This window comes from Macaca thibetana, chromosome 8 (genome assembly GCF_024542745.1).
Source record: "Macaca thibetana thibetana isolate TM-01 chromosome 8, ASM2454274v1, whole genome shotgun sequence".
NCBI classification, from domain to species: Eukaryota; Metazoa; Chordata; class Mammalia; order Primates; family Cercopithecidae; genus Macaca; species Macaca thibetana.
The window spans coordinates 105,864,947-105,886,756 of NC_065585.1; the positions used below are offsets into that span (position 1 = coordinate 105,864,947).

General features: G+C 49.1%; 1 protein-coding gene and 1 long non-coding RNA gene across 2 annotated transcripts in view; one reads left to right on the forward strand and one right to left on the reverse strand.

Annotated features, from left to right (window-relative positions):
- ERLIN2 (ER lipid raft associated 2) overlaps positions 1–21,810 on the reverse strand; it is a 372,918-nt gene that overhangs the window by 229,640 nt on the left and 121,468 nt on the right. The window lies entirely within an intron of this gene.
- LOC126961232 (uncharacterized) lies at positions 17,371–17,865 on the forward strand. Its single transcript, XR_007728224.1, has 2 exons — positions 17,371–17,468; positions 17,571–17,865. It is a non-coding gene; the product is annotated as an uncharacterized LOC126961232 (long non-coding RNA).

Below are 21,810 nucleotides of genomic sequence, written 5' to 3' on the forward strand. Positions count from 1 at the left end.
TCCGAAGGGGAAAAGGATGGGGAGTAGGTTTAAATATCGGGTAGGCAGAATAATAGTTCTCCAAAGATGTCCATGTCTTTATGTCTGGAACCTGAGAATATGGAATGTTACATGGTGGGGGTGGGGATTAAGGATGCAGATGGAATTAAGGTTGCCAATTTGCTATTCTTCACAGGGGAAGATTACTCTGATTTTCTGTGTGAGTCCAAAGTCATCATAGGGATCCTTATAAGTAAAAAAGGGAGACCAGAGACCAAGAGTCGGTGATGTCATGTGAGAAATACTTGACTGATTATTGTGAGCTTTGAAGATGGCAGAAGGGGCCATGAGCTAAGGAACGTGACCAGCCCCTAGAAGTTGGAAAAGGCAAGGAAACAGATTTCCCCTGAGTCCCCAGAAAGAAACACAGCTCTGCCCACCCCCTGATTTTAGCCCTCAATTTAGGAACCATTGTAGACTTGTGATCTCCGCAAGTGTAAGATAATACATTTTTGTGGTTTTAAACCACTACATTTGTGGTATTTTGTTATAGCAGCTATAGGAAACTAATACAGATTTCTATTCTTTTCCACCCATGACTCACGAAGAAAACGTTTCTTACCTTTAGCCTACAGTTCTTGTTCAGTTGCTCAAGCCCCTTCCCTCAGGACACCAGGAACAGAATTGCTAAGATTGCTAAGACCGCAGAACAGTTTCCCGTAAGGATGGCTATAAAAGCACCACCCATATTCAATCTTTAAAAGGCAGTGGCACAGGTTATGCATTTTCCTCTAAACTTGAAGTGTGTGGTTAGGTGGGGGAGGGTCCTGGGGATGCAGGTTCAGAGCTGGGTGTCAGCCCTTAGCAGTCACTGCCATACCACACAGCATGTTCTGGGGACAGAAGGTTAAGCTGGGACTCCCCACACTCGCCCTCAGTTTTCTTACCCATGAGATGAACATCCAGTGACCCCAGGAGGTCTCTTTGATGTTTTATCATTTGAAGTATTCAGAAATGATGCTGGAGAAAAGAAATGAAAAATGATGGAACATTTTCTTTCCCTTTTTGAGACAGATTATCACTCTGTTGCTCAGGCTGGAGTGCAATGATGCAATCTTGGCTCACTCTAGTCTCCGCCTCCCGAGTTCAAGTGATTCTCCTGCCTCAGCATGCCAAATAGCTGGGACTACAAGTGTGCACCACCATGCCTGGCTAATTTTTGTATTTTTAGTAGAGACGGGGTTTTACCATTTTGGCCAGGCTGGTCTCAAACTCCTGACCTCAAGTGATCCACCCGCCTCGGCCTCCCAAAGTGTTGTTACAGGCGTGAGCCACTGCGCCTGGCCAAAATAATGGAACACTTTCTAAATACCAAGCATGTTAGTTACATAATCTCATTAGTTCCTCACAACAGTTCTATGAGGTTGTCATGTCAGGTGGGTTCCATTTTACAGATGAGAACATAGAGGCCCGAGAGAAGTTGAGCAGCTTTTCAAGTCATCCAGCTAGTAAACTGAGGAACCAGGAATTATGTCACGACATCAGAAGCCTACACGTTTCCCTGTGACATCATGACACCTCCCAAGAAGGACCCTGGCCTTGGGTCATGCTGAGGACAGGATCCAGGTGACCAAAATGCAGCCTGAGTCCAGGAATGATGCTCTTGGGGAAAACTCCGTGGCATTCTGGGATGGCAAAACTTAGGGTAACAAGAATAATTCTTCGGTAGCACAAGTACCTGTGATTTTGTTTCTTTTCCTGGCTTGCCTGGGAGCCAGTTGTGTGGGCTTGCCTAAGTCACTTACCTTCCCTGGGCTTCAGTTTTCTGGTCTGTGAATGGGAAAGACAAACTAGAATCAGTGTTTTCTACTCATTCTTGTTTTTAATAAAATCATGCCCCATCAGCAAAGGAGATTGTGTTGAGTGTTACTTGCTGCAATTTATATTCCAAAAGCAAATACTTTTCTTATTTTCATCCAGGGGGGACACACGTGGGCCCCTTTTTTCAAGCTCAGGGGCACCCGTGGGTGCTCTGAAAGGGCCCCAGCTGGGAAGCAGTCCTTGTTTCTATGTATATACCCTGCACGTTGGCTTTTCTTTCTTGTCGACCTTCCAGTCAATCGTAAGAAAATCGTAAGTGTCCTTTTTTCCCTTTCCCTTTCCCTTTCCCTTTCCCTTTCCCTTTCCTTCCCTTCCCTTCCCTTCCCTTTCCCTTTTCCCTTTCCCCTTTCCCTTCCCTTCCCTTCCCTTTTCCCCCTTTCCCTTCCCTTCCCTTCCCTTCCCTTCCCTTCCCTTTTTTTGGGACGGAGTCTCCCTCTGGCTCCCAGGCTGGAGTGCAGTGGCACAATCTCGGTTCACTGCAATCTCTGCCTCCCGAGTTCAAGAGATTCTCCTGCGTCAGCCTCCCGAGTAGCTGGGAATATAAGCTTGCACCACCATGCCCCACTAATTTTTGTATTTTTAGTAGAGAAAAGATTTTGCCACCTTGGCCAGGCTGATCTCAAACTCTTGACCTCAGGTGATCTGCCTGCCTCCCAACATATGGGATTACAGGCATGAGCCACTTTCCCCGGCCAAAATGTGCTTTTTCAAACTGCACATTCCTCTCTTCTTCCACCTGCCTTCCTGGGTGATGTGGTGATCTTCCTGTGACCTGACATCTTGCCCACTCTTGAGATCCCTTTACTTGATAGTTGAGAATTTTCTCTGCATTTAGGATTATTGGAGACTTAGAATCTCTCTCTATATTATATATATATATATATATGGTGGAGGAGAGGAGACAAGGCAGCCTTTCTGAGTTGCCCATCTCTCTTCCCGGAACCTCCCCCGCCCCCACTATTTTTCTTTGTCTGGAGCATTTATCTCTCTGTGTTCCCCTCTAGACTGCCCCTTGACTCTCATGTCCGTGGAGCAGCAGGCAGGCAGCCCTCCTGTTTGAGTGGGTCATGTCTCAGCAAGATTGCAAGAGCAGTTATCTTTTATTTCTGGCATGTGCTGCAACACAAGAGTGATCCCAGCTTCAGAGATTATCGCCTCTCATCTTTTATTCTCCCTTTTCTCCTCTCCTTTTTCTTCCTGCAAGATAATAAAATTACCAGGCCAGCCGTCCCTTCCTCACGGCCTGGTCAGAGTTCAGAGATATTTACTTCTTGGGTAAATAGCTGTAATCTCCCTAACCAGGCTTTCTCGCACTTAAGTGAGTTAAATTCTCCTGGTCTAATCCCCCATGTGCTGTGGTTTTTTGAATATAAAGCTTTTGACATCTTTTGATATAAAATGTCAACTCTGGGCCACTGGATCTGATTAGGCATCAGGTGAAGAGTGACTGGCCTGGAAAAGAGGGGCCTCTCTGCAGAACAGCTTTGGGTGGAAAAAAATACATAGAAAAGAAGTTTTGCTCCAGCGAGGAAAGGAGGAGGGATATGTGGGTATTTGGCAGGGCCGGGGGTGTCCTCAATCATGCAAATCCTTGGTGCCCAGTCAGGAACGCGAGGTCCTGAATCAAGCCGGCCCACCACCCATGCCCTTCCGTGTTTGCCCTGACATGTGCTGGACATAGCGACCCACACAGGAGAAGCAGGTGGCAACGTGCCTGAGCTCAGGGGACACGCCGTTTTTACTGGGAGACACAAGATGTACCTGAACCTCTAGGAAACAATACAGGGGCAGATTAGGATCAAAGGCTAAGTAACACTTGGTTCAAATTTTTGAAAATTCTGGGGCATAGGGAAGATTCATAAAGGGCTAGAGGATGGGAGATCAATATTGTTTGACAGGAAAGTGTCTGAATGCAGATGGAGGCTGGACCTATCCTCGAAGATTTGATAGGTCGTGTGTGTGTGTGTGTGCGCACACGTGTGTGTGTGTAATAGTGGTGTCAGTTGGGGTTGCATAGCAGCATTCCAAGTACCAGAATCAGTAGAAATAGGCTCAGGAGTAGGAATGAGCCTGGTGTAGATGGCATCCAGGGGCGACACATGTGGGCCCATTTTTCAAGCTGAGGGGCACCCGTGGGTGCCCTGAAAAGGCCCCGGCTGGGAAGCAGTCCTTGTTTCTATGTATATACGCTGCACGTTGGCTTTTCTTTCTTGTCGACCTTCCAGTCACTCCTAAATTCGGTTCCTGCTCTCTGCCTCTCCCAGCCTGCCAGGCTGCCCGTGCCTCCGCCAAGCAGTGACATTTTCCCAAGCACAGCCTGTGCCGTTTAAAGCCTGAGATGCGCTTTGGGGTTTGACTCCCCCTGCCACCCTCCCTTCAAATGTGTGTGTGTTCGAGAGTACTGATTTTTGGCCTTGAATCCCCATTAAAAAGAAAAAGAAAGTCAATTGCCAGGGCCGAGAATTAATGAGCAGTTCATGGAGCCTGAAAAACTGCCCACCTGTCCCCACTGCTAGCTGCCCTTGGATGCAGGCAGAGCCATCCGCAAGTTATTCTCTCCTCTGAGAGCAGCCCCAACACCCTGGCGGGGGTGCCGCAGGGATAATTGTCCTGCTTGGGGAAGGACAAGGCCCCAGGTCACCTGTCCAAGGGTTTCTGTCTTCCACGGGTCGCATCTCCCTGTAGAGCTGCAGGAAGTGTGTCCTGAATCCCTTCTCTATTCTCAGGTTTTCGTCTCCTCTCTTCCAGTAGCCAGTCCTGCCAGGGTTCTGGCTGTGCGGGGACAGGGAATGGCCACCCCATCCCAGCTGAGCTGCAGGAAGTGTTTTGATGCCATGTGGAGCTGGGTACCTTCTCCCCACCCTCGGCTCCTGTCCCTGAACACGTTCCTTGCAGCTCCTCATGGCCTTCCTGGGCTCTTCACTCCCAGAGGCCTCCCCTTGCCCTTCCCCCTAGTTTTTTGCTTCTGTCTCCATATTTGTCTCCTGCAGAGCCCCCTTGTTGCATTTTGTTGAAATGTGTGCATCTGAAAACAATGAAAAAGAAGTAAGGTGTTTTCTTTAGATACCTGTCGCTGAAACACCGGCCCCCTCTCCCCTGCAAAATTTATCTTCTTCACTTCTTTTCCGCATTGGTAATTGGTTTTTGGGTAAGGGGGGGGGTTAAGGACATGTCTTTCTTGCTCTAAGCACCTAACACGCTATGAGGCATTCATGTCTCACTGTGGGCTGTCATCTTCTATGCACAGCTAGTGGGAGCTGGGTTTGAAGGGGTTGCAGGAGCAGCAGAGAGACGGCCTGGGTTGTCTTGCTGTTGAGGTGCTCTGAGCTGTGCAGGCGTGCCCAAGACACTGGCCTCACAGGTGACTAAAAGGCAGACAGGGAGGGGGAGAGCTTAGTGGGACCCAGAGAGGAGACAGGGCACTGATGGTAAGGGTGACCCGATTTTCAATCATGAACTCTACCTGTTTCCTTTTCTCTCTCCATCTCTTCCTCTCAGGGGCTAGTGAGGTGAGGGGGTGGTGTTTGGGGAGGGCGCGATGCTGCCGGGACTAGCCTAGCTCTCTGCATAGGCTGCGTCCTATATACTCAGGTTGGGATGAGTGGGTGGCACCTCTCCCGAGGGAGGCTGAGCACGCCTGGCCGTCTGCTGTGGGTGTCTGCGCAGCTTCTACAGCTCCCTGCCCTGCTCTGGACATCACTGTCTAAGGCATACCATGACAAGACTCCCTTAGCCGACACATTTGTTCTCCCTGCAATGACATAAATGTAGTAATTCTAAGATTCTAAGCCCTGAATACTGAAATGCTATAGACAGCTGTTGAAATGATCAAAAAATCAAGCAGAAGAATATTTCTACCACACCTACCACAGTCAAAGCTTTGAACATAACATTGTCCATCACAAAACTATTAATAAAGCAACTGTAATCATATTGATTGATACCATTCACAGAGTGTCTTCGATGTGCCAGGCATTTTCTCATCTATTTTTGACAATAACCCTTTTATCTCCAGCTGACAGTTGAGGAAACAGCCTTGAAGAGGTTGAGTAACTTGCCCAAGGCTACGTAACTACTTCAGGGTAAGGCTGGGATTCAGCCTCAGCTCCAGTGCCAAGCCCCAAAGCCAGGAAGTACGTGAACACAGGAACTGACCAAGCCAGGAAAAGCACAGTGTGTGGACAGCGAATCTCAGAGGAGGCGTTCAAGGGAGCAGGTCTGTGGACGCTAGTGTAGTGACAGAGGGTTCTGGAAAGAGTTGAGGCATGATCTGGATTTAGGCAGGTAATGGGGCAGGCAGAGGAATTTCAGGATGGATTAAGACATTTGAAGTGAAGAGATGAGGGAGAGAGGAATGGAGGCTTGGCTCAGGGAGGTGGTGGGAACCAGGGCAGCAAATAGTGAGGTTAAATGTTGGAATCCCACATGTTCTGTGGGTGAATTTGGGGGCAAGTTAGTAAATGCATCAGTGTCCCAGTTCCTCAACAGTAAAGCAAGGGTAATAATAGTGCCTGCTTTGCTTTTTTTTTTTTTTTCTGAGACAGAGTCTCACTCTTGTTGCCCAGGCTGAAGTGCAGTGATGCAATCTTGGCTCACTGCAACCTCTGCCTCCTGGGTTCAAGTGATTCTCCTGCTTCAGTCTCCTGAGTAGCTGGGATTATAGGCACCCGCCACCATGTCCAGCTAATTTTTGTATTTTTAGTAGAGATGGGGTTTCGCTATGTTGGCCAGGCTGGTCTCGAACTCCTGACCTCAGGTGATCCACCCACCTCAGCCTCCCAAAGTGCTGGGATTACAGGCATGAGCCACCACTCCTGGCCCCTGCGTTGCCTTTCTGTGGCAAGGATTGCGAGGTAACTCATGCTAGGCACTCAGTTCTGCCTGGCACGTACGCCACTGCTACGTCAATGTCCTTTGGAGCTGAAAACATTCTGCCCTCTCTGGGTTTTTGTGTCATCTTAACTCTTCTGCCTTCTTCAGGGTCCTTAGCCACTGAGTCATCCAGTTCAGTTGATTCATTCCCTCTTTTCCTTCCTTGCTGTCACCGCCTTGTTTGAGATCCCTGACGTGATGTGCCTAAGCGATTGCCACAGACTCCCAGCTGGTTCCCCGCCTTCGGTCTGTCTTCGCTTCAGTCCACGCTGTGCATTCGCACTGGATTATTTCTCCTAAAACGATGCCTTCTCCATCGTGCTTCCCTGCTCAGAACCCTCCAGTGACTCATGCTGGCTCTTTGCGATTAAATACAGACTTCTTCGCGGAATCACTTACAGCCCACCTTCCCATGGATTTGCCTTCGTTCCTCCACACAGTTGGTCTCATCACCCCACAAACATGCGATGCTCTTTCCTGCTGCAGAGCCTTCATCCTGTCTCCTCTTCCAGGGATATGCCTTCCTCTTCCTCTCCGCATAGCCAAGGGCTCATCTTCCAGCCTGGCTTCTCTGAAACCAACCTCCTCCATGAAGTTGTTCCTGACCGGTTCAGCTCATGAGACCTCTCTCCCTGCTGGACATCTCTGATACTTTCTCTGTGCTTCACCCATTTGGCCAAGGGCTGCCCTACTGAAAACATACAGTCATGGAAAATTGACGCATTTCCTCAGATGGAGTGCAAAGGCCTCAAGGGAAGACCACCTCATCTGCGTTTTCTGTCCCCTGTGGTTCCCAGCGTAGGGCAGGGCTGAACATATAGTTGTTACTCAATATATTTATTAAAAAATTTATTTCTATAGGTTATTGGGGAACAGGTGGTGTTTGGTTACATGAGTAAGTTCTTTAGTGGTGATTTATGAGATTTTGGTGCACCCATCACCTAGGCAGTACACACTGCACCCTATTGGTAGTCTGTTTTCCCTTACCTGCTTCTCACCCTTTTCCCCTTGAGTCTCCAAAGTCCATTGTGTCATTCTTATGCCTTTGCATCCTCACAGCTTAGCTCCCACTTATGAATGAGAACATATGATGTTTGGTTTCCCATTCCTGAGTTACTTCACTTAGAATGATAGTCTCCAATCCTATCTAGGTTGCTGCGAATGCCATTAATTCATTCCTTTTTATGGCTGGTTACTCAACACATTTTGCATTCTTTTTAAATAAAGGTGGGTTGGAGAATGATGCAAATGAAGAACTGGAAGACAGAGAAAAGAACCCCTTTTCCACTAAAGAAGGGGGTGACAATGTAAGCCTAGGCAATGCATAGGTTCCCGCGGATGCAACACAAGCCTATGGCTTAGGTTGGGCAGTCATTCATGGCCCCTGAAATCAGCAGGCTTTCTCTCTTTGTGCTTCTGTCTGGGCCTTCCTCACTCCCTCGAGCTTTGCTTTCTACCCTGAGAAACTTCTCTCTCCCCACATGCCTCCCTTGGACTTTCCTGGTAGCATTCGCAGTCTTTGCAGAAAGTAAAACAAGATGAGATGGGTGTTTAGATGTAAGTCCCATATTTGATACTCCACCCTAGGCCCTGCTGGTGGTTCACAGTTGTCTGGGAGCATTTGTCTAATGCCTCAGTAGATGACTCTGGAGTGGATGAATAAAGAATGGCACACAGTGAACTACAATGCAAAACCACTCACAATAATCTATGACTGTTGAGTATATCCTTAATGACAGTAACAGCAGTAATAGTGAGAATGATCTGATGGGTAGTGCAGAGAAGGATGGATGATGGGTGGGGATGCAGAGAAGCTGGTTCTCATCCTTGGGGCTCAGCGTTTCAAGCCAGGCTTCCATTTTTTGGGGGGTTTGTGATTCATGCCCAGCTGGCAAGTCTCCTCTCTCTGATTCAAAAGGGGAAGAAGAATCCCTCACCCGGGATCTTGGGGACGTCAAACTGCTCCTTACGCAACAGCCTCCTAATGAGTTAAGTGTAAATGAATCAGAAGCAGATGGATTGGATTGTTCTGGAAATACACCCGAGGTTTAAAAATCGAGGGAAAAAAGCATTTGGCAAAAGGCATTTTGGGGTTTGCCAAGACCCAGAACATTTGAAAAACAGTTCAAGATTTTTTTCTTTTCTCTTTGGTTGCAAAACCCAAAATGCTGCCTGGAGGCAGTAGAAAGAGATGGGCCTCCACTCTCCTTTCAAACTGAAGTTCCTCCTGCCGGGCGGGTAATGGACCCCAGATAGGAGGCAATGGGCTATAGCGTTGCACCAGGGAGTGACTGTGTCGGGGATCAAAACGTCCTGCCTCCATTTGTTGCAGAAGGCAGTGCTATGAGCCTGCAGCTCCCAGGCTGGGCTTCAGTCCTCTGGGCCTGCCCTGGGGCCTTACCTAGGCCATGCAACCTTCCCTAAGACTTGAGTCACCTCATCCCATCAGGAGAAGCTCATTATGTAAGGGAAATGGTCTCCAATTTGCTGGCCAAGAAACTTTGGAGGTTAGCAAACACTAATCCAATAAAATATAAAGTGAAATGTTGATTTTACAGAAAAACCTTTACACAATTTTTTTTTTTTTTATTAGTCACATTTGGCATAACTGAGCCTTTCCCTGGAGGGACCATCTTGTTAAGGGGAAGAAAAAAAAAAAGCAACTGTCTCAGAGGAAAACTCGACCCAGCAGTTTCTAAATCTGCTGGCTGGCTGTGTGATTGTACATAAGGCACCAAACCTCACTCTGCTTTGGTTTCTTTCTCCTTTTATTTTTTTGAGACAGAGTCTCACTCTGTCACCCAGGCAGGAGTGCAGGGGCACGATTTCAGCTTACTACAACCTCCGCCTCCCAGGTTCAAATGATTCTCCTGCCTCAGCCTCCCAAGTAGCTGGAACTACAGGAGCCCGCCACCACGCCCGGCTAATTTTTTGTATTTTTATTAGAGACAGGGTTTCACTGTGTTAGTCAGAATGGTCTCAATCTCCTGACCTCGTCATGGGCCCGCCTTGGCCTCCCAAAGTGTTGGGATTACAGGCGTGAGTCCCTGCACCCGGCCGGTTTCTTTTTCTTTTCTTTTTTTTTTTTTTGAGATGGAGTCTCGCTTTGTCGCCCAGGCTGGAGTGCAGTGGCTGGATCTCAGCTCACTGCAAGCTCCGCCTCCTGGGTTTACGCCATTCTCCTGCCCCAGCCTCCCGAGTAGCTGGGACTACAGGCGCCCGCCACCTCGCCCGGCGAGTTTTTTGTATTTTTTTTTTAGTAGAGACGGGGTTTCACCGTATTAGCCAGGATGGTCTTGATCTCCTGACCTCGTGATCCGCCCGTCTCGGCCTCCCAGAGTGCTGGGATTACAGGCTTGAGCTACCGCGCCCAGCCTCTTTTTCTTTAAGTTCATTTTTTTCCCCCCAGAGACAGTGCCTCACTCTGTCACCCAGGATAGAGTGCAGTGGTGCAATCTTAGCTCACTGTAGCCTCCAACTCCTAGGCTTAAGCCATCCTCCTGCCTCAGCCTCCTGAGTAGCTGTGATTTCAGGCACAGGCCACCATGCCCAGCTAATTTTTAAATTTTTGTGTAAAGGCAGGGTTTCTTGGCTGGGCACGGTGGCTCAAGCCTGTAATCCCAGCACTTTGGGAGGCCGAGGCGGGCGGATCACGAGGTCAGGAGATCGAGACCATCCTGGCTAACACGGTGAAACCCCGTCTCTACTAAAAATACAAAAAACTAGCCGGGCGTGGTGGCGGCGCCTGTAGTCCCAGCTACTCGGGAGGCTGAAGCAGGAGAATGGCGTGAACCCGGGAGGCGGAGCTTGCAGTGAGCTGAGATCACACCACTGCACTCCAGCCTGGGCGACAGAGTGAGACTCCTTCTCCAAAAAAAAAAAAAAAAAAAAAAAGGGTTTCTCCATGTTGCTCAGGCTAGTATCAAACTCCTGTCCTCAAGTAATCCTCCTGTTTCAGCCTCCCAAAGTGCTGGAATTATAGGCATGGGTCTGCTTTGGTTTCTTAATAACATCTCTAAGGGTGTTCTCTGACTTGATCGAAATACAGGAATCAAATTAGTTGGGGGCTCTCCTGATAATTCATGTTAGATAATGGATGCATCCTTATGTTGCAGGAACATGCCGTGTCCTTGGTGTGTCTAATACATGGCCCACCTAACAAATTTCAGTAGAGCTATTCCCTCCCCTGGGACCGATCTGTACAGGTCAATAGACCTGTATGCCTCTCCGAATCCTGTGGGTTGTAAGCTTGGTGAACCCGGCCATTCCCCGGTTCCATGGCTCGGTGACTTTGGGTCCCACCACAGGGTTTCTATCCGGCTGATCTAGGGTCTCTCACTCCCAAGATATGCTGTCTTTATTTGTGGTTTTGTTTCAGCCTGGCCTGGGAAAGCAATATTGGTGTTTTCCTTTGAGTTGCCTCCTGGCGCTCTCACCTTCCCAGCCTGCTGTCTGCTGGCACAGAGCAGGCCCTAGAGCTTACCATGGGGTGGTGAGAGGTTGGGAGATGGAGCTGAAGCTGTGGGTGCCAAAGGCAGAATGTGAGCAAAGCGCAACTGAATTCCATCCCTCTTCAGAGGCCCAGCTTGCTTCTTTATCTGTATGTTCCTTTGCTCCTTCATCTACTCTATTCGGTGCTGAATCATAACCTGATCCCCCAGTGAAGACAGGCCTGTTCGGCTCAGCCCACAGTGATAATACCAGCACTGGCAATCGTGGAACTGTTTACAGTTTATAATGGGTTTTTAGGTTCATGATCTCTCAGCTCCTCTTCTTCTAAAAAACCCACAGGAAATGCAGGGGCCTTCTGATCACCTGGCCAACCATCTCAGTTTCTAGGGAGAACGTTCTTGCTGAGACCCCACAGTTGGTGGCAGGGCTGGGTTTCACACCTTCTTCAGTCACTGTGCTTTCTTCTTGTACTTGCACTCACTTTGTTCCTGGTCAGGATCTATTTTGTTCTGTGTTATTTTGTTTGCATCACCATTTCAACACTACATATGGACTGCACGCTCTTTTAAGACGAGGATCGTGTTTTGTACTTCTCTGTAATTCACACAGTGCTGAGCAGGGTGTCTTAAACATGAAAACTGCTTAATAAATAGCTAATTGACAGGGAGAAATACTGAATTGGGCAGAACTAGTCCCCAGTTCATTGCAGAAAGATTAGCACCATGCATCCTGACCTAAAAGACAGCTGCTCCGGGTCTCTGGGCTCTTCCCCATTGGTCGTGAAAGATGCCCTTTTGCTGTGATCCAGCCTCATTGTTATCAGGAAATAGAAAAAAGCTCACACCTAAAGGCGTTATCCTGATTATCACCATGCTCACATATCGAGCAGGCCAAGAGATAGAAAAGAAAGTGTTAGTGTCTGATATTGTCCTTGCCAAATAAAAATTAACCAGAAGCTCTAGGATTCCAGGGAGGAAGCCGCCCCAGTGGGGAGCATGGGGGAAAGAGCCTGTGGTCTGTGAGCGTGGGCCTCATCCCCACCCCGAAGTGATGGGGTCCATCGTCAGCTTGCAGGGTGACCCTGAGGCCACTGCCTCTAGGTGAACTTGAGAAAAAAGCTCTTTTCTGTCTCTGCCTGCTTGCTTCTTAACTGTGTGAGTGAGAGGGCAAATGAGATCCCATTCTGAACTCCCAGGAGGAGGGCAGTAGTAATAACAGTGATTATTTGGAGGTTATGGCTTGTTGAGGCTGCCATTAAAGAGAAAACAGCTCGCCCCGAAGGGTAACTGAGGCCACTTCCAGGAACTGAGAGCAGCGGACCCTCCTCTCTGACTGCAGGGAGAGGTGGTGTGCGGGAAGGACACAAAACACAAGGGGTTTGGTCTAGGACTCTCCTGTCCTTTGATTTCCTAGGTATAGGGGAACCCCCAGAAGCCCCGTCCCCCTAGTTGCTTCCTCTGATCTGTGAATTCTGGCTTCTCTAACATTTCTGATATGATGATTCAGGAAAAAAGTGGACTTGTCAGAGAGAGGAAGGGAAGATAAAAATAAAATCAAGTTAGCCAGGCCTATGAGTTCCTCTCATCTTAGTCATCCCCCGCTGCCCTTCCCCATGAACATCCACAATCTTAAAAATCCCACAGCCCTGCGCAGAGTGGGAGCCAGACTTTGGGGTCCAGGTCAAGGCCAGAGGGTGAAGGGGACATGATTCAGCCCTGTGGGCCTGCGGACGGACGGGGGGAGTGGGGGGCCCTGCAGGCCCCCCCGCCGCCGAGGACGCAGGGCTGTGGGCTATGAGTCCTGCCTCACCCTGCAGCCTGCACCGCCTCTGCTTCTCCAAGCGGGAGCCGCCGAGTGATTGATGGGCCCCAGCTTGAATGGAAAGTCCAGATTCCAGCAACACAGCTTAAGAGGTAGGAGGAGAAAGACGTCTAACATCTGCAACAAAATTAAAAATTAAATAAATAAAATTTGTTAGTTTACAAAATAGAACTGTTACTTGTTACTCAGGGTATTAACAATCTCCTTTTTTGATTAAAATTTTTTTTAATTTTTAATTTTTTTTGGTAACGCCCGTGAAAGACGTTTGTTTCAGTTGCCAACATTTCTGCAGAACTAATGTGGGTGGATTGTGACAGATATAATTTCTCCATCCTACAGTTTCATCAACTTGAGTTCTGTTAAACTATACCCGCTGGGCTTAGCTCCTTTTAAAGTTTCCGCTTTGACAGGTAGATTTATTAGTCTTGAAATTTGTACAAATCAGATGTCACTCGTGGCAACTTGTCAAAATGTCAGTCTGGCGAGGCGGCATGAAAGGCTTTCTGGAGAGAAAGACAGACGTAAGGCAGGCTTTAAAGAACTCCAGCACGAGCTGCGGGAAGGAGTGGGAAGGATTGCAGCCCCTTGATCCTCGAGGCTTTACTTTATTAAATATCTCAAGCTGTACAGGGGGACAGGCCTTTGGATCCCGGGTCTCTGAGACATCAAGTCTGACAGCTCCCAAATGATGGCTTCTGTCGATTGCAGCGTCTAGTTTCTCTCCTTGTAATGCTCATTTAGTGGCAGAAGGCAAGGGGGGGCTCTTGTGGTTGTGCAGGCAGGGAGAGCAAATCCAGATCTTTTGGTTTCAAAAAACACTGGGTGGGTCTATGGGGGTGGATGGGTACTCCTGGGCTCCCTTAGCCAGAAGGAGGGGGCACCTTTCAGCCCCGAAATGCAAACTCTTTGTTCCCTTGGAGAGAAAAAGCAGCCGGGAGGTGGGGAGGGAGGGAGAAATGCTCTCAGGTGCAGGCCATAGAAGCCACAGTCCTAAGACAGTCCCAGTACACCTGGGGCTCGCTTTACTGGCCTGTGGGCTTCCCGAACTTTTCCGGCTTCCCCATTCCCCAGCCATCAGTGAGCCTACGATTTGGTAAGCTCCATAATTATCTTAGTTTGACACACAGCAGGAAATGTTACTAATAGTCAGAAAATTATCTGAGTTTCTCCCCTGGGGTGGGGAGTGCAGGAAAAAGACCCCAACCAGGGCCCCAGATAGAGATTTCTGCAGGTGGCAGACTGCAAGCATCCCGGTGGCATGGGTGTTTAGTACTGAGAAGATACCCTCTTGGGAGGCGGGGACCGTGCTGCAGACCTGGAGACACAGTGATGGCTGGGGAATCTTGCACTAGCTTATTGCGGTGGTCTCTGCTCATCTATCTGTGTGGCTACCCAGGGATGCTGGAAGACGCCAAGTAAAGCTGTGAGGCTCAATATTCCTACAACCTCACTCTCCCACTCCCCAAGAAATTCTGGGGGCATAATACTGTTTGTGTCCTGTGTGGAGGACGCGGACGCTGGACGACGGTGGTGTGCCCCGATGTGAATGCTAAGGGCCCCTGACCTGTAGTTCAGTCCTCCCTGCCTCTTTCTCAAGACATATTGGGAGCCACTGCTGACCTCAGTGCCCACGGCCACCCATGCTGGTCCGTCTGCCTGTGCGACGTGGGGTCTCAGCATCAGGATGAGGCAGGATTTGATTTGAGAAGTGAGGAGCTCGCTGTCTCCAACCCCACCCCCTTCCTCCTTTATTCCAGTCCCTTTTCTTCCTAGGTTTCCAGAAACTCCTGCTCAAATACAAATACCTCTTGGAAGGGTGACACTCCTTCCTTCCCGGGGATTAGGTGACACCCTGCTGAAAGCAAGGGAAGTATTTTGTAGGAAGGAACCAGGGCTGTGACCAGGCAGGCGGGGCAGGAGGCCCCAGGGAACCTGGCTCACCTCCTGCTGTTCCAAGAGCCCTGCGTGCCGGCACCTCCTCCCCCTGTCCCCAGAGCCAGGCTCTCCATAGAGGCAGGAGGGACTGCAGAGGGCAGGGGTGGTGGAAGGACCCTGAGGGCTCTGCAGTGAAGGGAAGGGACTTCCACATAGACCCCTTCTCCTGTCCCCCAAGAACACAAGTGCTTGGGGTTTGTGGGTGGCTGAGTCATTTTCCGCCAGCAGCCTGGAGTCTTAGGCGTGAAGCGGGGGATTTTCTTCTCCCTGGGCCAGGGAGGGTGCTCTGTTGGCATTCTTCCCAAGAGGAGAGGAATTGAGTCTGCTGTTTATGCTCCTGTTTGAGGCCTAGAGTGGGGAGCAAGTCTACTGACTTTGAAAGTGCATGAGATGATCCCAGGTGGGGCATCCCAGACATTAAGAGGCATGCTAAGGAGAATGGTCACAACGGTCTAATCACAGCGGCAATTATCCTAATAACCCTCAGGATGGAGATCTTGCCTTTCAAAGGGCTCCAAGAGCTTCCAGACTGGTGATCTCACATGATCCCAGCCTACTTCTGGCAGAGAGATCCAGTGGGACAGGCTGTATTAGCCTGTGGGGAAACTGAGGTGCTGAGCTCAGGCCTTTCACTCGGTCCCCTTTATTTTGCTCTGTGAGTCCGGGAAAAATGAATACTCTTTTTTGCCATCACTGGATTATTTTCAGTTGCCATCCTGTCCCTGAGAACAAAGCGCACACACACACACACACACACACACAGACACACACATATAGATGCATACAAAGACACACAAACACACACCTATGCACATAGACATCAACACACACAACAGAAACACATATACACAGATATAAACAGACACAAAGACACATACGTGCGCTCACAGACACAGACACGAACACACAGACACACACATGCAGACATAAACACAGACACACACACACAGACATAAACACACAGACACACACGCATAGACAGACACATGCAGACATAAACACACACAGACATACACACATGCACACACAGACACAAACACACACATGCACACAGACACACAGACATAAACACACAGACACACACATGTATGCACGCACAGACACACAGAGATTGTGCACACACAGACACAGACACACAGATACACACACAGACACACACACACATATAGACAGATACACAGATGCACACAGGCACAAGGACACACAAACACACACAGACACACACACACACACGCACATACAGACACGTATACACACACAAACACACATACAGACACACACAGACACAGGCACACACACGTATGCACATGTGTGCAGATGCAGCCACAGGCGCACATCTGCAGCTTCCAGCCCCCAAATTGGCCCCTGCTGAAAAGCACTGCCTAGGCGCTGCACAGCCCAGCCGTGGGCTCAGTCCTGCCTCTCCTGTCCCCACGAGCTGGGCACCATGCGTGGAGCTCTTCGAAAGGCAGCAGGGAGCCGGCGGATCTGGGAAGCACGTCCCAGGGGAGGACTTTCTTGAAGAGAAGTTGCTCTGTGCCATGGTGTGGGGTGACTGACTTTAATGTGGGGGAAGGGCAAGGAACCTTTTGCCTGTCCCTCCTCTTAAGATAGCGTTGCCTCCCCATATGCACCACACTCTGGGGTTACTTTCCAAGGGAGAGAATGGGGCCCTGAAAGGCTAAAATCAGAGCAGAAACGGGTGCTCATGGCTAGCTGGAGTCCTGTGATTCTGTTTCCTGAATGTGTCTCTGCTTAGGAATTTCAGGGCGGCCAGCAGGGAGAGGGAAAGCGGGGTGGGGGGAGTGGGGGGTGAAAGGCAGGGAAGAAGAAGGAGGAGAAGAAAAAACCCATCAGCCCGTCTGGCATGAGTTCAGAAAACTCTCCAACTCACACATCTGGTTCTTATATTTCAAAGTTAATTAGTCATATTGAGGCTGTCTGAAGATAAATTTGTCATCCAGAAAAAACACAAACAGTTTGAAAAATGAAAGGAAGTGAGGTGACATGGCTTGACGTTTAAATAAATCATTTTAACATGATTAAAAAACTTGTCCTGTCTGACACCCAGTACTTGGGTACTTTGTAAAGACTTTTTTTTGACAAAGACAAGTCCCTGTTTGGTATATAAAAGCCCTTGCCATTCAATTACTCAGAATAATCTTTGGTCAATTACATCCCTGAATGACTACCGGGGCGTACAGCTCACAGCCGGTTCCATTATCTGGGGGTGGTGGCAGGGGCTTGGGGTAGTCAGTGATTATCCTGGGGGAAAAGAAACACTGCTGTAAAACATCCAGAGGTTTGGGCAATTGGAGGGTTTTTCTGAGAGAGAAGTGAGCATCAAATACATTCCTAATCTTGCCCTCCCTGGATAAAGGTTGCTTAAGCAGGAAATCCACCCATGGCCCAAAGAGGAAAGATCCTCTTTAAATGCCTGGGCACATACTTCCAAGAACCAGATGTGGCCTGTTCCTTACACCTCCCCGGGCTTAGATGACAGCTTGAACTCTGCGACTGATGGAATTGTGAGTCAGGGCTCTCTCTGGCCTGGCTGTAGTGGGAAGTGGCCAGATGGGGGTGGTAAAAATGTAAATAGTGGTGAGTTCTGATGTGTTCGTTTGTTCTAGGAGCAGATGGGAATGACCTGGAATCTAACACTCTACAGTTCAGACACACCACTGTCCACTTGTTCCTCCCTCCCTGCCACTGGCTCTGCCAGCGTACCTTGTGTACTTTGCAAAGGTCACTGGCTCCTGTTTTATGTAATGACTGACAGGCGATCCTGCCCAGCTCAGCAATGTGAACAGACACCTTGCTTGGTGCCGGTGGTGAATGCGGTTGTTTCTGGATTTCATGGAAGAGGCTGGGGCATTCCAGGGCTTTCCCCAATTGTGCCGAAAATAAATTGACTCTTGGGAGGTTTCTGTGTGCCTCTGGTCTGTGCTTTAGTCGTGTTCTTTATGCAGGACAGGAGTGATATAATCCAACATGAACGTTTTCTCCTATTAGCAATTTGGTCTCATCAGTTTTGTTAATGGGATAACAAGAGGTGCCAGTTATGGTGCAAAAGTCCCATCATGTTGGTAATTTTCACTGTAACGTGTTAACAATCTGTCAGTGTTTGTTTCCAGCAATTCTGGCAACAGTCTGCTTACATCAGGGGCTCCAATTTTCTCTCCATGCCACCAGGCTGTTCTCCCTTTCCCCGGCGAGGTAGCCTCCCCTACTTCGATCTGTCTCTGTCCATCCGGTTGTGCCCTTGTTTCTCTGTCTCCTGTGTTTCTCTCTGTCACCTCCCAGCCCTCTGATAACCTACTGCGGTGCTTGTATTGGAGGGAAACACCGTTCGGGAGCAGCTTGCGGTGATAGAATTCCAGAGCTGGAAGCTTGCAACTCTCTTCGCCCCACTTCCCTCATTTACCACTTGGAGAAATGAGAGCCAGAGAGAAGTGACTTGCCTAAGGTGTCGCTGTCAGTTAGGTGCAAGGTTGGGACTGGGACCCTGGTTTCATGATTTAAAATCCATTGCACCTTCTTCTGTACGTACAACGGCACATGGAAAAATCAGGCGGTTCTCGAAACCAACTTTCTTACCTATGGGAAAACACATCCTGGTGAAGTGAAGGTCATGGAGGGCACCGAGTCTCCTTCCCGGAGTGAATAGGGCCTTTCTCAGCATAATAAGGAGGGGCCCTCAAACCAGGTGGTTTTCTGGGGTGAGTCATTCCACCAGCTGTGATGCCTTGGGCTCAGGGTCCCTGCTCTGGAATCAAGAAGGGAGTGCTTCCTTAGTGAATCATGGCTGGCAGTGGCTTGCATACAGCTTTAGCCTCAGCCATGGTCACCAGCTGTCCAGCACAGAAGCCCTGGACATAAATAGCCTTTCCTGTGCAAGATGAGACACTCCTGCCTGCCTCCAGGTCCCAGACCCCTGCTGCAGCTCTAGGAGACCTTCACCTTGCCCTTGTGCATTTGCTCGAGTGGCCGAGATTCATTTCTTCTGGAAGCATTTATTTCCGCAGCTGCCGTCCTGAGGCTTGGAGGCTGAGAAGAGCAGAGGCACCACCCTGTCACGTGGAGATGCCAGATATCAAGTCAGATGGATGAGGGTTTGGAATCTTAGCTCTGCAACTTTGTGGTTGCAGGAACTTCCTAGATGCAGACACTGTCGGTCTCTGTGTCTTGTAAAATGGGGATTTATAATATCATAGTTTGCTTATAGGTCTGTAGTGGGAAATATAGAATGTGTTTAAGTCCCCACAATGCTCTAAGGCATGTAGTAGGTCTTCCATAAACCAAAAATTCAGCCCCTCACTCACTGTATGGGCTAGGAGATGCAGAGACTTCCCAGGACCACCTCTTAAATTTCTTTCATAGCCAGTGTCAAGTTCACAGTGTGGGGTGATGGCTGGCTACGCAGTGATGGCCTGTGTGGTGTGGGGGCAGCAAGTGGGCTGTTGGGAGAAGTGTTCTAGTAGAGGATCAAGGAGAATGTCTAAGGCAGAGAGACTTAGAGCATCAATTAACATCTGTTGAGTGGAAGGAGAGAACGGCTGGCCACCAAGTCACCAGCGAAGTGCATGTTTAGAAGAATGAATATGCAGATTTCTGTGGCTGGAAAAAAAAAAAGGAAAGAAAAACACTTTGACTTGGGTGCTGGTGAGAGCTACTAGGCTAGTGCACGTTCTCTCTGTCAAAACCTCCCCACTAATTGTCCAAAGCTTCCCTGATTGCTTGTAATGAAACCGCCAGCCGACTCTGAAATCTCAAAACCGTCTCATCATGCCCTGTTGAATAATAAACATTGCTCACAGGGGCAGACGAGTTGGTCATGTCAGCCTGGGAAGAGGCCTGGTGCTCCTCAGAGAGGCGGTTTCCTGGCTCTGTCCCAGGCACCTGGCGGGGCTGCAGGAGAGCAGGTACCGGGGCTGGCCCAGCCTTCTCCAGTTGTCCTTAAGGCACCTTGGCTATGATGAGTTCTGCCTGCCTCTCTGTTTGTCTGGTGCTTCCTTTAGAGTTGACAGATGTGGGGGGTGTGTGTGTCTGTGTGTGGCTCTATGCGTGTGTGTCTGTGTGTCTCTCTGTGTGTGTCCATGTGTGTCTGTGTGTGTCTCTGTGTGTGTTTGTGTGTCTGTCTCTGTGTGCATGTGTGTCTGTGTATGTCTCTGTGTGTGTGTGTGTGTGTGTGTACATTTCCCATACCCTCCCTTGTAATCCAGGTCTCTACTTAGAAAATGAGAGGCTTGGAGTGGGATACCAGGTGAGTCATTTAGCCCCCTTGGGTCTTGGTTTCTCTTTTATTTATTTTAGAAACAGGGTCTCTCTGTGTTGCTCAGGCTGCAGTGCAGCAACATGATCGTAACTCACTCACTGCAGCCTCAGACTTCTGGGCTCAAGTGATCCTCCTGCCTCAGCCTCTTGCAAAGCTAGGACTACAGGTGTGCAGCGATATGCCTGGCTGATTTAAAAAAAAAAATTGTGTAGAGATAGGGTCTCATTTTGTTGCCCAGGTTGGTCTCGAACTCCTGGCCTCAAGAGATCCTCCTGCCTCGGCTCCCAAAGTGCTGGGACTAGAGGTGTGAGCCTGGCCTTGGGTACCCTGGTTGCTATCTGTAGCTGTCCACATGACCCGTGTATGTTCGTTCGGCACATCCACCTCATGCCTTTGGAGAGGTTTCTGGACCACACAGTCTATGATACTGCTCTCTCATTATTCTGCATTTTTTTTTCTTTTCTTTTTGAGATGCGGTCTCACTTTGTCACCCAGGCTGGAGTTTAGTGGTGCAATCATAGCTCATTGAAGCCTCGAACTCCCAGGCTCAAGGAGTGCTAGGAAATAGCACTCAGCCTCCCAAAGTGCTAGGATTACAGGCGTGAGCCACAACTACCCCGCCTTTTTTCCCCCTAACATTTATTAGGATCATAACTATCTTGCTGTTTGTGTGTTTTGTCTCTGGAGATTGTACTCAAGGTGAGGGAAGGGCCTTTCACATCCTGTTCCCCTCTGTGTTCCAGTGTTGGAACAGCTCAATGCCGAGGCCACAGGTGCTCGCTCAAGGCTACCTGTTGACGGAATGAGGAAACCTGCGAAAAGAGTGGCCGTTAATGACTTCCTCTACTTGCCTCATAGGGTTTTTGCAAGGGTCAAATGACAGCAGCTGTGAAAGTAATTTGAAAAAGTGAAAAGAAATATGCCAAGTGCAAGCTATTAACATTACTCTCCTGTGGGCGGCAGAGGACGTGCCTTTGCCAAAATGTCTCAGTAGCCTTGAGGTGGGCCTGGCAGAAACTGGAAATCTTCCAGATATCTCGCTGCCACCGACTTACACAGGGGTCTTCAAAGAAAGACACGTGGTTGCAGAACAATTCAGCTTCATTTTGCTCACATTTACGGGGGGCCTGCTCCGTGTGATGGCTGCCAGGAGGCAGGAGAGCGAAGGTGTATCCTGCGGCCTTGGTCCTCAGGCAACTCACAATCCAGGAGGCAAGGCCGACTTGCAAACTGATACATTTTAGTACGAGGACACCTGTAACAGGATAGGCAAGGGTAGGTACTGAAAGGAAGGAATGTGAAGGATGGGGAGATGACAGCAAGATTACTTGAAAGGTGAACGCCCGCCTTCTTGGTGGAGAAGTTTCCTAGAAACCTGTTTGTCTTTTCATTGTTGACTGTCCTCCTCCCAACTGCTACAGTTGAATTTTTTTTTTTTTTCTTAGAGATAGGGTCTCACTGTGTTGCCCAGGCTGCAGTGCAGAGATGCAATCATAACTCAGTGCAGTCTTTAACTCCTGGGCTCAAGCAATCCTCCTGCCTTAGCCCCACAAGTAGCTGGGACCACATGCGTGCACCACCACACCCACCTAATT